Source organism: Taudactylus pleione, unplaced genomic scaffold (assembly GCF_031769625.1).
Source record: "Taudactylus pleione unplaced genomic scaffold, aTauple2 ptg000209l, whole genome shotgun sequence".
NCBI lineage: Eukaryota > Metazoa > Chordata > Amphibia > Anura > Myobatrachidae > Taudactylus > Taudactylus pleione.
In genome coordinates, this window is record NW_028284611.1 from 765,592 (window position 1) to 780,452 (window position 14,861).

The 14,861-nt window shown below is 43.8% G+C and overlaps 1 pseudogene across 1 annotated transcript in view; it reads left to right on the forward strand.

Annotated features, from left to right (window-relative positions):
• The window catches only part of LOC148517799 (transmembrane protease serine 9-like), a 74,019-nt pseudogene that overhangs the window by 30,307 nt on the left and 28,851 nt on the right, over positions 1-14,861 (forward strand). Inside the window, exons 5-7 of the transcript XR_015879252.1 lie at positions 3,979-4,148; positions 5,311-5,638; positions 13,632-13,642. The product of XR_015879252.1 is annotated as a transmembrane protease serine 9-like (transcript). The remainder of the gene's footprint in view (positions 1-3,978; positions 4,149-5,310; positions 5,639-13,631; positions 13,643-14,861) is intronic.

Here is a 14,861-nt window from a genome sequence, read left to right on the forward strand (position 1 = left end):
ACCCCTCTATTCTCTATGGGGCGAGCTGGCAGGAGGGGGATCTCTTGACCCTTCCTTGGTGGGTTGGACCTTTTCTCTATGCCACTCGCAGCCCTATCCCTTTCCACATGCGGAGCCTGCTGCCAGCACATGTGCATACTCACCAGATGGCGTGATGGCTGATGCGATTCCGTCGGACTGGGACACCAGTTTGCAGAAGAGCTATCCTGGCAATGAAAGTTGATCAATAATAAAGCTGTTTTAGGAGGGTAATAGCAGCACTTCATAAAGTTTAGACCTCCTTAGTCCATCTCTTAATTGGAGCTTTCTTGTGCCTGTATATTTGTTCATTATTTGTTGCTTGTACAAATCCATTCATCTGACAATGTCATTATCTCATGCTACTATTTCATGTTGGCGCGTTGCAATTACATGCCAGGCCATAGCCCAAACATTGCCAGTGCATGATTGTGCCCGCTTAAGAGGAACATAGGCTCCACCTCTCTGCCAGCTCAATGATGTATTTCAGGACCTTTTGTTATCATGACCACCACCAAATTCCATCACACCTCTCAACCATAGGCCAAAGCAGGGAGGGGTTCGATTGCCTGGAAATCCCCCTCCCCCTAGGGGTGCACTGCTACACACAATCAATAACGTTAAAATATTATAATACTGTATAATAATATGCCCAGGGCAGTGCTGGGTTCCTCTGCTGCTCCCCAGACTCCTGGACTTGCTCCAATTCTCTGTAATGGTGCTCAAATCTAACATAAAAACAATCAGCTCAGGCAGGGTGGCCCTACTGCCACATATCATAGCTTACTGTGATCACTGGTCCTGTATATGCTGGAATTATGACACACAATACACTATGTATGACACATATAATGGGTTACTGTGATCGCTGGTCCTGTATATGCTGGAATTATGACACACAATACACTATGTATGACACATATCATGGGTTACTGTGATCTCTGGTCCTTTATATGCTGGATATATGACACACAATACTATGTATGACACATATAATGGGTTACTGTGATCACTGGTCCTGTGTATGCTGGAATTATGACACACAATACACTATGTATGACACATATAATGGTTACTGTGATCGCTGATCCTGTATATGCTGGAATTATGACACACAATACACTATATATGACACATATAATGGGTTACTGTGATCACTGGTCCTGTATATGCTGGAATTATGACACACAATACACTATGTATGACACATATAATGGGTTACTGTGATCTCTGGTCCTGTATATGCTGGATATATGACACACAATACTATGTATGACACATATAATGGGTTACTGTGATCACTGATCCTGTGTATGCAGGAATTATGACACACAGTACACTATGTATGACACATATAATGGGTTACTGTGATCACTGGTCCTGTATATGCTGGAATTATGACACACAATACACTATGTATGACACATATAATGGGTTACTGTGATCTCTGGTCCTGTATATGCTGGAATTATGACACACAATACACTATGTATGACACATATAATGGGTTACTGTGATCTCTGGTCCTGTATATGCTGGATATATGACACACAATACACTATGTATGACACATATAATGGGTTACTGTGATCACTGGTCCTGTATATGCTGGAATTATGACACACAATACACTATATATGACACATATAATGGCTTACTGTGATCACTGGTCCTGTATATGCTGGAATTATGACACACAATACACTATATATGACACATATAATGGGTTACTGTGATCACTGGTCCTGTATATGCTGGAATTATGACACACAATACACTATGTATGACACATATAATGGGTTACTGTGATCTCTGGTCCTGTATATGCTGGATATATGACACACAATACTATGTATGACACATATAATGGGTTACTGTGATCACTGATCCTGTGTATGCAGGAATTATGACACACAGTACACTATGTATGACACATATAATGGGTTACTGTGATCTCTGGTCCTGTATATGCTGGATATATGACACACAATACACTATGTATGACACATATAATGGGTTACTGTGATCACTGGTCCTGTATATGATGGAATTATGACACACAATACACTATGTATGACACATATAATGGGTTACTGTGATCTCTGGTCCTGTATATGCTGGATATATGACACACAATACACTATGTATGACACATATAATGGGTTACTGTGATCACTGGTCCTGTATATGATGGAATTATGACACACAATACACTATGTATGACACATATAATGGGTTACTGTGATCTCTGGTCCTGTATATGCTGGATATATGACAAACAGTACACTATGTATGACACATATAATGGGTTACTGTGATCTCTGGTCCTGTATATGCTGGATATATGACACACAATACACTATGTATGACACATATAATGGGTTACTGTGATCACTGGTCCTGTGTATGCTGGAATTATGACACACAATACACTATGTATGACACATATAATGGCTTACTGTGATCACTGGTCCTGTATATGCTGGAATTCTGACACACAATACACTATATATGACACATATAATGGCTTACTGTGATCACTGGTCCTGTATATGCTGGAATTATGACACACAATACACTATATATGACACATATAATGGCTTACTGTGATCACTGGTCCTGTATATGCTGGAATTATGACACACAATACACTATATATGACACATATAATGGGTTACTGTGATCACTGGTCCTGTATATGCTGGAATTATGACACACAATACACTATATATGACACATATAATGGATTACTGTGATCACTGGTCCTGTATATGCTGGAATTATGACACACAATACACTATGTATGACACATATAATGGGTTACTGTGATCGCTGGTCCTGTATATGCTGGAATTATGACACACAATAAACTATGTATGACACATATAACGGGTTACTGTGATCGCTGGTCCTGTATATGCTGGAATTATGACACACAATACACTATGTATGACACATATAAGGGGTTACTGTGATCGCTGGTCCTGTATATGCTGGAATTATGACACACAATACACTTGGGGTTTATGGATCAATCAGTGAAAACAGTGGAGCAGTTGCCCATTGCAACCAATCAGCTTTGATGTAGCATTTATCCAGTGCATTTTATAAAATAATAGGTAGGAGCTGATTGGTTGCTATGGGCAACTGCTCCACTGCTTGATACATAAACCCCATAGGGCGGGATGCAGCAAAGGGAAAAATACAGTCCAACCCCAAATCTCATATGCACTAAGCCCAGGAATGCGATGCACTCCGAGGCATGGATGCGGTGGGTAATGCCATCTTTCTGATGGCATTACCCTATAGAAGCCTATGGGTTTCTATCAGGAGAGTTCTGAGAGAGGGATCCAATCGGATCCCTCCCAGCACCTTCCATGCACAGAAGAATGCCACAGGGGCTTCTGGGTCATAGACCCGGGAGACCCTCCATCGCAAAGGGTCCTTCTTGCCGAGAGAGGGATCCTTTGTTGTGTTCATCATCCATACCAGTGTTACCAAAGTAGGCATGCAAGTGAAGACCGGCGGGAAGCTAAAATGCGATGCGTCATACATCCCGCCCAAAGTATGATGCATACTGAAGCTGGATAAGTGCTAAATATGACCTCTTCATGGACTGGCCGCACTCACTCTAAAATAAGGCAAGATATTCTGCGTTTGCCACTGTCAGCCATTATGTGTCACACATCACTTGTTATTAAGTCATGACCCAAAACTGTCTGTCTCGCTCTCTAATTATTATTTTTTTTGGGGGAGGGGGCAATGCAGGGTGTCTCTTGGTGCTGAGAATAAGGTCAGTATAATACAGTGTCCTGTAAATTACTTGATTCTGTTTTATTTTGGTGACTGGATCTGAACTTCTATATAGCGTAGTAGGGACGTATAAGCTGCCTCTGGTAGGTGGGACACAGGTGAGGCCCCAGCTAACACACTTGGTAAATTCCCTTTTTCTTCTTTCAGTTAATCTGGCGTCTCCTCAGACTTTACAGGAAGCGAAGATCCCTCTGATCGATACACCGACCTGTGACGCAATGTATCACATTAATGATAATACCGCCAGTAGTGTCCCGATTGTCCTGAATGACACCATATGTGCAGGATATAAGCAGGGGGGCACAGACTCATGTCAGGTGAGTGGGGTTACATTAAAAATGTTGTGATACAAAAATACATACAGCAGTAGCCCTTTTGTTCCTCCGGGATTGTGGTCCTAATCCTGACACTTCTCAAAATACCAGCGCTGGCCTCCTGTACCCAACCCGTTCCTCCTGCTACAACTGTAAAGAGGCTTCCTTATGTGTCATTAACTCTGAGCAATTACATCTACACATCTTAGATTTTCCAGTTGTCATGGTTACTATAAGTACATGCAAAACAGTGACACATTTGTCACCCAGAATCCTACTCCAAAGCTTATCAACTATGAAGGTATGTATCATCTGGCTGTCCTGGTTGGTTGCACATTTTAATTACCAGGAACCATTGGAATAAGAGGACCAGAAATACTTAATAAACCACTTTATTTTGTTATCAATTTAAAAATGCATTTGCCCCAATCTATGACACTGGTCAGGTTGGGTACGGGTGCCGGAGGATCTCAGTGGTCAGATCCCGACGCTGACGTCCCGACAAGGTTTGGATACCAACACTTGTTGGTCAGTATCCTAACCATCCCCCTCTCCCTAACCTTAACCCTCCCTACCTGGTGCCTAAACCTAACTGCCCCCTTAGTGCCTAAACCTAACCCTCCTCCCTTTGTGCCTAACCCTAACTCTCCCCCTAGTACCTAACCCAGTGGTTCCCAAACTTTTTTGAATCACGGCACCTTAGAGCATCAGCATTGTTTACACGGCACCCCTAAGCCAATATTTGGTGGTGGACAGGTTTGAGCTTATGTTTGTCCACAAATTCACATTACATTGACCATAAATAGTTTGTTTTGCTGCTGGACCACCAACCTGAGGCACCCCAGCAAGTTTCCTGGGACACCCCAGGGTGCCACGGCACACAGTTTGGGAACCACTGGCCTAACCCAAACCCTTAACCTCAACCCTCCCCCTAACCCCAGTACTACTTACTGTCGAGATGCCTGTGCCAGGATTCTGAAAGGTGTCAGGATTCCGCCGCTGGCATTCTAAGCTCCAGCATCCTGACTGTCTGTATATTGACCGGATCCCCACTTGCCCATGGTTGGATGGCTAGTGTACTTCACTATCATTGGGATAATTTAACAAGTCTCACTCCTTTTGTGGTCATGTCATTGATGTATGTATTTTTTCCTTACCATTGCAGGGTGACTCTGGGGGACCCTTGGTATGTTCTGAGAACGGACAGTGGTTCTTGGCTGGGTTAGTGAGTTGGGGAGATGGCTGCGGGATGTTAAACCGCCCCGGAGTTTATACCCGGTTGACTTACTATAAGGACTGGATTGTGAATAATGTGCCAGAAGCTGCAGAGAATATTCTGAATGTAACGTTCACTGGAGTGATAAACCCGCAGGCCTATCTGTCCAGTACGGGCTACAGTACGGTCCCCGGTAGCGCTATCCGTGTTTCCCACATTTTCCCCAGCGCATGGGTGATAGCTCTACTGATCAGCTTGTTAGGCTGTTACAGGATGTGATTAAAGGATCGAACAATTAATTCTGTCTCCATGGTTATGAAAGATCTTTTGTGGAATGAAGCAAAGCAAATCCATCTGTAGATTTTAGTGGCTGATCTACTGTATATCTCATGGAGTAAGAGGAAAACCCTGTGCCCTGTGCATAGGTAACCAGTGTCTGGCCACGCACTATGACATCACGTGCAATGTTGGACATATGACATAATATCACTGTATTGTGCGATGTAAATAAAGGTTCTTTTAGAAAACAGTGGTTTAATTATCAAGCATGTTGGAAAATGCCGTCAGATGATCAGCACTATCAACCTGTATGTCTTCTCATCTTCTCTAAAGTGTTCCTGGTGTGTTTTAGCAGGGATCCTAGACTCCAAGCTGTATATTTAGCCTGGCAGAGATTGCATTCCCGTACAAGTGTAATACCCCGTTATGCGAGATATTACGTCTGACATCGTGCAGACCACAACTCTCAGCAGTCTCTGCAGCTGCTGAAGAGGTCAGGAGCTTGTCATATGACCAGTGTCAGGTGGTAAGGTGAGTGACAGTTAGAGGGAAAGGGCAGTTGGTTGGAGCTGAGCTGGGGTAACGGACCTGGAGAGCGATGCTGTGAGGAGGCAGATGGAGGACGGCCCACAGGGGCTGATACAGAGACTTTAGGCCGTCCTCCCCTTTATAAGGCATCCATAACTTTATTGCAATTAAAAACAATATAACAACTTACAACTAACTTATGCTAAAATAAAGACACGGACACAGACTGCTTTGGTTAAATGGTCATAATTTGCTTTTATTGAAGGTATGACCCTGAGCTTTTAGTTTACTTTTGGGAGGCAAAGAAGGATGCTACAAACACTCAGCTCCAGCCATATGTTACTTAACCAGTATTAGGGAGTGACTGAAATGCCCCCCTGTGGTCATTGTAAGCTGAGTGTTACTTAACCATACCTCCCAACATGACCTCTCCAGGAGGGACACAATGCTTTGGTCCTGGACTTCCCTGGTAATTTATGATTGGTGGAGGGCCCAGAGGTGGGGCTGCAGCACAGTCCAAAATTCAAATAGGGGAGTCACACCAACTGCCAGTGAGTCCCGGCCAGTGATGTTGGCAGTGTGTGAGATGACAGTTGGTGTGACTCCCCTATTTGAATTTTGAACTGCGCTGCAGCCCCGCCTCTTACCAGGGAAGTCCAGGACCAGAGCATTGTGTCCCTCCTGGAGAGGGTCATGTTGGGAGGTATGCTTAACCAATATTAGGGAGCGACTGAAATGCCCCCCCCTGTGGTCATTGTAAGCTGAGCTGTGAAGACTCGCAACTCCCTATAATACTGCACAGTATGAGCGTGTCCGCAGAGATGGACGTCCAAAGTCCTCCCGCAGAGGTAGGCCATACTAAGACCCTTCAAAGGAAATGTACTCCACATAATTTTCTTACACCTTACGTGGCCGCTGGTTTGTAGCACCTTCCCGCCAACTGCAGCCTGCTACCCAACCCAAAAACACTAGCCCGTATCCAAAAAGAAAATACAGCACCCAAATACACACCTACCATAACTCTGACAAATGCACCCCATCAGAGCGGAACACACTCCAATTTGTTTCCTAATTTTATCTCCTTTATTTACACTACACACAAAAGGGGATGTGAACGGGATGCTGGTACTAGCGGTAAGTAAGCCTAAGCTAACCCCTAAACCTACCCCTAACCATAACTCTCCCTCCCCAGTGCCTAACCCTAACTTCCCCACTCCCCAACGCCTAAACCTATCTCTCCCACCCATCGTGCCTAACCCTAACCCGCACCCTAATGCCAGTACTTACCTTCAGGATTCCTGCGGTTGGGCTGCCAACACCGGTATACTGATAAGTGTTGGGATTCTAAATACTGGAATCCTAGCTGTCAGGATTATGACCGTATCCCCCCACAAAAGCACTGCACAGATAACACTGATCCGTGCATTGCTTTGGCAGGATACACAGCTCACAGTATATGGGAAGTACTCGTGTGTTGGTTCGTTGGTCTATTGACTTCTATTTGTGTGTTTGGTCATCTAGTTCAGTGCAGAATTGTGTTAGCCTTTAGTAAATCACAGAGTTGCAAATCATGGGAAACTTGCGTGACACCCCTAAGGTGATTGAAGATACTTAGTATTGGATTTCACACCATTCCCACGTCACAGCAAAGAGGCAGGTGGTCCCCAATCCCAACACAACAATTGACAGTAAGTAAAATAATGATCACTTTATTTCGCTGGACCTCTTTGACAGTTCTGGATCATGCATATAACTAGCAATAATACATTACACTCTAAAATATATTTATCCAACACTTAGTATAAAATTATGGCGTACTGCTGATACTGGACTGCTTTGGAGATTACCAGTATCAAAATCCCTAACAAAATCAAGTTTTAGAACATATCATTTAGTGTATTGTTCACGACCTTTACTCTTCCTTATTGGTGCCTTAATGGTGATTGATCCAACTCACACACCACCCTTACCAAATTGGTAGCACTAGGTTAATATCTACAATCCATTACCATACTAGCAAACAGTCCTATGCATATCTATAATAGCATGATCAATAGTGTGGATACACATTAAGTCAATCTGTACTTTGTTGCTAGTACCAGAACAGCTACTTGCACCTGAGTCCTCTATTTCCTTGGAGCAATATCCTGAAGAGCAATACTTGGTGGTCTGCACTCTCTTAGTTATATATATATGCATATATATATGTATTTTCTTGTAATAAATTTCTGTTTTATATCCTGGTATATTAACCTGAAATTTTGATGCTTAGTCATTAATCGTGCCTTCCAGAGTCATGTGGTGAAATAAGGTTTTGGTATTTGGATGTGATGTCCTCCAGTCACTCCCAGTGCTGTCTCAGGGGCTGTCTGCTGATTCTGTAGCACAAGATGAGACGCAAGCTGAATAAGCATAAGGCTATATAAGAGTCCTTAGTTTTTTGTAATTGTCTAGAATTTTGGTCAACTGTTGCTAGGTAGATTAGTTTGGGGGGTTTGTTTGGTTGGTTAGTTTCTGACCATGTGTGATATATTGGGAGTGGCTATATGTGGGCTTTATAAGACTGGTGTACACCAAGCAACTTCTTTTCTGGATGGTGTTTGTCCCATGGTGGACATCTGGACAGTGACTGGTGACATTTATGCTTATCTTTTCTCCTTGCCTGTGTTTTCCCTGTCTTTTCTGTTTTCCCTTTCCTTCTCTGTGTTATCTTTTTCTTCTCCCCCTCCACTTTTTCCCTGCTTCATCCCCCCCTGTCCCTTCCTTTGATTTCACTGCTCATCTTTTTCATTCCCCACCTTAGTGCTTTGCTCCCCCTCCCTGCCATTTTATGTACCTCTCCCGCCCATCTCCTGTTTCTGCCCTGTGCCTCCCCAGCTTCCTTTCCTTTGGTTGCCAGCCCGGAGCCTCACTTCCGGCATGGTGCCCGGCCACGCCCCCCACTGCACCGCTAGTGTTCTGCGGGCTTTCACGGCCTTACCTTTGTCCATGTTCGGCCCCTGCCTCCTGCGGGGTCGCCACCCACCATCTCCCCCCCCATGATTACCTGCGGGTGCGGCTTCTCTTCCGGTGGCCACACGTGTCTCTCACGTAGCCCCGTCTGCTGCGCTCAGCCTGGGATCCGGCCTCCTGTTGCCCTCCTCCTCCACCGGGTGCCCCCGCCGCAGCCCTGTATCAGCTGTGGGGGCCCCGGCTTCCTGTGGTCCCCCCCCTGCAGTGGCAGGGCCTGCCATTTTGCTGCTGGCCCTGTCCGCTTTATACACAAACCCAGCCCCTTTTAACCCATGGGGGAATATTTTGCTGTGGGTGCTGCTTTCCTGCACCCCCCTTTTTTCACTTGGGGGGCATCTCCCACCCTTTCCTCTCCCCTCCATTTCCTGCCAGGCCCTCCCCCCTGTCTGCCCCCTCCCCTTTATCCCCTGCGTCCATCTCTTCCTACTCTGTCCTCTTATTCTGCTCTTACAAGTTTTTTACTCCTGTTTACCAACCCCCTGTTGTTCCACCTTTTTCTGGCCACGGATCCCCTTATTATTTTTCTGCTGGGGCTCTTTTCCCTTACTGGCAACTCTATGTTTACTGACCTCCATTTTCCCATTGTTCTGTGCCTGTTTTTTTTTTCTTGTCCTCCGCCCAGTACTGGCAGCATCATTTTGCGTCACAACAGGTTGTGGCCCCTCTACCTCATTTACCTTCCACTCCAACAGGTAGTTTTTGTCCCCCACCCTTTACCTCTTTCTCCCACTGCACCTTCTCCAGTTTCTGCACTTCCCAGGCCCTGTTCCAGGTACCCCTACTGTGGTGTCCGTTGATGTAACATTGTCTGTGTTTCGCCTAGTGTTCCCACGAACGCACTGGGAAAAGCACATGGCAGTCAGCCTGGAGTTTGCCGAAGTGCACCTGAAGGAATCTCAGACCATGAGAAACAAAATTCTCTGGTCTGATGAGACAAAGATTTAACTCTTTGGCATGAATGCCAGGCATTATGTTTGGAAGAAACCAAAAACCCTCATCACCAGGCCAATACCATCCCTACAGTGAAGCATGGTGGTGGCAGCATCATGCGGTGGGGATGTTTTTCAGTGTCAGGAACTGGGAGACTAGTCAGGATAGAGGGAAAGATGAATGCAGCAATGTACAGAGACATCTTTGGTTCATCTTTCAGCAGGACAACGACCCTAAGAACACAGCCAAGATATCAAAGGAGTGGCTTCAGGACAACTCTGTGAATGTCCTTGAGTGGCCCAGCCAGAGCCTAGACTTGAATCCAATTGAACATCTCTGGAGAGATCTGAAAATGGCCGTGCACCAATGCTTCCCATCCAACCTGATGGAGCTTGAGAGGTAATGCAAAGAGGAATGGGCGAAACTGCCCAAAGATAGGTGTACCAAGCTTGTGGCATCATATTCAAAAATACTTGAGGCTGTAATTGCTGCCAAAGGTGCATCAACAAAGTATTGAGCAAAGGCTGTGAGTACTTATGTACATGTGATTTCATTTTTTTTTTAAATCAAATTTGCAAAAATCTCAAAAAACTTTTTACATGTTGTCATTATGGGGTATTGTGTGTAGAATTTTGAGGACAAAAATGAATTTATTCCATTTTGGAATAAGGCTGTAACATAACAAAATGTGGAAAAAAGTGAAGCGCTGTGAATGCTTTCCGGATGCACTGTATATAACACATGTAAGTTTGTCAAGGAATACGGCCCCCCCTCAGCTCTGGGCCCGATAGCAGCAGCACCCCTTGCACCTATAGTACTGTAGTTCCGCACATGGTGTCCCTTTTTCACATTACGTCACACAGTAGTGCCCCTTAATCATGTTGCTGCACACAGTAGTGCCCCATATTCACGTTACATCACAGAGAAGTGCACCTTATTCACATTATGCCACACAGTAGTGCTCCTTTTTCACGTTATATCAGAGTAGTGTTGTTTTTTCACGTTACATCACACAGTAGTGTCACTTATTCACATTACCTCACACAGTAGTGTCCCTTATACACATTACACCAGACAGTTTAGCCCATTCACGTTATGCCACCCTGAACCCATTCATGTTATGCCACACAGTAGTGCCCCTATTACATTATGCCATGTAGTAGTAGTGCCACTTATACATTATGCTACACAATAATACCCCTTATACATTATGCCACACACAGTAATGCCCCTTATAACTAGAGATGTGCAGGTTTGGTTTTATTCTGATCTATACGCCACATAAGTGCAAGTTCGGAATAGTTCAGATTTAATTTATTGGCTATCCAAAACATGTAAGAGCCAGATAGTCAATAAGATAAATCCAAACTAATCCAAACTTGTGCTAATGTGGTGAAGAGATCCGAGTAAAATGAACCCGCACATCCAGTTACAACACATTATGCCACACATAGTAATACCCTTTGTAACATATTATGCCGCACACAGTAATACCCTTTGTAACATACTATGCCACACACGGTAATAGCCCTTTATCACATTAGGCCACACATTTTTTTTTTTTTTAATAAAACTGGATGCTATTAAAATTACCATTTGTTTGTAACTATCACACAATAGCAATGAATTTTGCTTTGTAGCTTTGCCAAATCAACATTTTTTAATTATTTACAGTAGTGTTTATATTAGTAATAATAATAATTATTATATAACTGTGCAGCTCTGCTCTCCCTATCAGCATTCAGCAGCGTTCCTCACATGAATGGTTATGGATAGATCCCCTTCCCTTGCAGCGCCCGGTGAGTGTGATGACATCACATGCCATGATGACGTCGCGCCCTATATTCTGACAGCGGAGGTAAGGGTGTGCGGCACCCTGTATGAGACTTGCGGTGGGGGATGTTGTGCCTTCTATGATACTGGCGGCAGGGGTGGTAGTGTGTGGGCGAAACAGTGGAGGTGGCGGTGGAACTGTCTCAGCAGCACTGGCCGGACCAGCCCATCTGGTCATACGGAGAACCACAACATTACCCTCTTGATCCGTTGGTCCAGATCCCTGCACCGCTACCCATACTAAGAGGGCAGTCACCAGCTGGTGATCTCTCAGCACCCCTGTTCTGCTCCACTCCATCTAGAACCAGATATCTGTAATACCCCTTTTACACCGACTGAAAAATCCCGGGTTGATGCACATCAACGCGCATCAACCCGGGACTTTAGTCGGTGTAAACGGATCAACCCTGGTCCAGTGACCCGGGGATCCGAGCCGGCTAGCTTGCTAGGTTGAGCATGGGTCATTTTCGTGTCATCATCATGACACCATTTCCAAGCGTCCACTGCCGGACTGAACTCAATGGAGCAGCGCACCCCACCCGCTCTCACTGCCTCCAGACCACTGCGGAGTAAGGTAAGTAGGTCGCGAAGGGGGAGGGAGAGGAAGAGGCGCTGCTCACCTGCTCCGGAGAGCTGTGTCATTGCTGACCCAGGTCCAGTGTGAACGGTGCCGACCCGGGCATAGCCGTGTCAGAGTAAAAGGGGGGCTGTCCCGGGTCTGATCCGGTTTGGAAATGTGTTTCAATTCCCAGGTCAGACCCGGGACTTTGGCGTAAAAGCGGTATATCAGAGAGTACATATGTACATCTACTACTACAAAGTAAACTAAAGAACCTGGTTAAGTTACCTGAGTGGTCATTGCCTACAATTTAACCACAGGTGTGTACAGTACTCTGCTCACCATAAAGCCTGCACACACATTCCCAACTCCTTATACAGGAGGTACGATCAGCAAATGAAGTTCAAGGCATCTGAAATGAAGGAAGTTTGTTGCTGCTGGCATAAGCCAGGGGCTGAAAGAACCAAGACTTAGGAGGTGATCCTCAGAAAAAGCCATTTATCGCGAGCGCTGTTTCAGCTGAGCGCTGTTGATAGGTTTGCCAGAAAAATTATTTCTTATTTTCGCAATTTGCAGAAATGAAAGATAACGGAGGAAAACAGGGACATCCTGCAGACACAATATTACTAATTGTCATTTCTCATTCTCCATCTTTTTATTTTGAAGCAATAATTGCTGATATTTTCTCTATGTAATGACAGAGTGAGACGTTTTATTATTCTATTGATGTTACATCTTCAGAGGTGCTATTTCCCTCTCCACCCATGGATCTGGCTGAGACTTCTAACACTATCACACCAAGCGTATGTGTATGCACATTGTGAGACGCCTCTGACAGTAAATGGCTGATATTGGAGACCATCTGGGAGACAATGGAGATGACTGCACAAAACACATTATCATGTTACATTCCCCAACTAACTGCTGCTCAGACAGAACATTGAGAGAGAGGGAATTGTGATAGCGACAGAAAAAGAGATGGTCGATGGGCAAGAGGAATTATCAACCAGAACTCTGAACACTCATTACCAGATATCTATACTGTGGGAAACATTGCACCCATCAGGACCTGAGGCTACAAGGGCAGGTGGACAGTCTGGACACTTTCAAAGAGACCAATGAGGAACAGACAGTAATTTGGTAATTTAAAGAAAATACTTTTGTTTACTTTTAGAATCCTATTGGGGATAACTATAATGTCTAATATACTATTTCTGTGATTAATAATATTGTTACATAAAAGAAATCTCTTAAGACACATTTTATAAATGGATTAAAATACAACACAACAAAAAGTCAGTAAATATTTTACAATACCAGATTTATGTGAGGGAAGGAAGATAAATCTGCATTATTACGTAAAAGTTATCATCAGGATATAAAAGTACAGACCTAATGTATATCCCATAGTACATCCATCTATCTCTCTCATGTATATCCCATAGTACATCCATCTATCTCTCTCATGTATATCCCCTAGTACATCTATCTATCGCTTTCATGTATATCCCATAGTACATCCATCTATCTCTCTCATGTATATCCCTAGTACATCTATCTATCGCTCTCATGTATATCCCATAGTACATCCATCTATCTCTCATGTATATCCCATAGTACATCCATCTATCTCTCATGTATATCCCATAGTACATCCATCTATCTCTCATGTATATCCCATAGTACATCCATATATCTCTCTCATGTATATCCCATAGTACATCCATCTATCTCTCTCTCATGTATATCCCATAGTACATCCATCTATCTCTCACTCATGTATATCCCATACTATATCCATCTATCTCTCTCATGTATATCCCATAGTACATCCATCTATCTCTCTCATGTATATCCCATAGTACATCCATCTATCTCTCTCATGTATTTCCCATAGTACATCTATCTATCTCTCTCATGTATATCCAATAGTACATCCATCTATCTCTCTCATGTATATCCCATAGTTCATTCATCTATCTCTCTCATGTATATCCCATAGTACATCCATCTATCTCTCACTCATGTATATCCCATAGTACATCCATCTATCTCTCTCATGTATATCCCATAGTATATCCATCTATCTCTCTCTCATGTATATCCCTAGTACATCCATCTATCTCTCTCATGTATATCCCATACTACATCCATCTATCTCTCTCATGTATATCCCATAGTACATCCATCTATCTCTGTCATGTATATCCCATACTACATCCATCTATCTCTCTCATGTATATCACATAGTACATCCATCTATCTCTCTGATGTATATCCCATAGTACATCCATCTATCTCTCTCATGTATATCCCATAGTACATCCATCTATCTCTCTCATGTATATCCCATAGTACA